The following is a 1015-nucleotide window of genomic DNA, read 5'->3' on the forward strand; positions in this document are numbered from 1 at the left end:
ATAACATATATACCACTAGTGAGTGGTTCAAAGAACGTTATTTTCTCATAGTTCTGGAAGGTAGAAGTTTGAAGGCAGGGCATAGAAGACAGTGCACAGGGGAAAAAAAAACCTTTCTCTTTCATCTCCAGGGGAAGTTCTTCTCTCCTATCTTTAGGCTTCTTTATCCAAACTATTTATTTTAGGTTCCTTGGGAATTATCATCTGGCCCCTCTCTTCCTCAGTTTGTGCCTGCTTCTCAGTCTGTTCTTCTGTTTTTATAATTCAGAAGTGCTTGTAGTTATATGGCATCTAGTCAGAACCAACTCATAGCAGACCCGCCACTGGGTTTTCAGAGGCAACAAATCACCTGGGAGAGAATTGCCATCCTTCTCCCATAGAGCAGATGGTGGGTTTTAATTGCATACCTTTGAGTGCAGTATAGTGACCTCAAGGCCAACAGAGCTCACTGATAGAACAATATTAATAAAACAGAAAAAACCTTATTTCTAAACCAGATTATATCTACAGGTATGAGATGAAATATCAAATACATATTTTGTTTGTTGTTGTCATTGTTGTTAAGTACCATTGAGTTGTCTGTGACTCATAGCAACTCTATGTACAGTAGCTCTGAAGCCTGCCTTGTCCTGAGCCAGTCTCACTGATTCCCACACATGTACCCTCATTATCCCAGCTACTGTATCTTATAACTGTTTCTCCTCCTTTATGTTTCCAAATTTGAGGCTCAGCCTCAGTTGCCATGTCTGTTAGTCGACTCTCAGTGTGCTTTATTGTACATAGGATTTTTGAAGGCCTGCTATATTTCAGATGTGGATGGCCAAATCTTCTTCTTAGTCTGTCTTAGTATGGATGTTAATTTTAGAACAATATCTGGCAGACAAGCATTTTACTCAAAGGAGCAGATCAAAGACTGACATCCAAATAGATATATGTATACCCATGTTTATCGCGGCTTTGTTTACAATAGCAAGGAGTTGGAAACAACCTAAATGCCCATCAACAAACGAATGGG

This window comes from Elephantulus edwardii, unplaced genomic scaffold (genome assembly GCF_000299155.1).
Source record: "Elephantulus edwardii isolate Elephantulus edwardi_28Jun2011 unplaced genomic scaffold, EleEdw1.0 scaffold00056, whole genome shotgun sequence".
NCBI classification, from domain to species: Eukaryota; Metazoa; Chordata; class Mammalia; order Macroscelidea; family Macroscelididae; genus Elephantulus; species Elephantulus edwardii.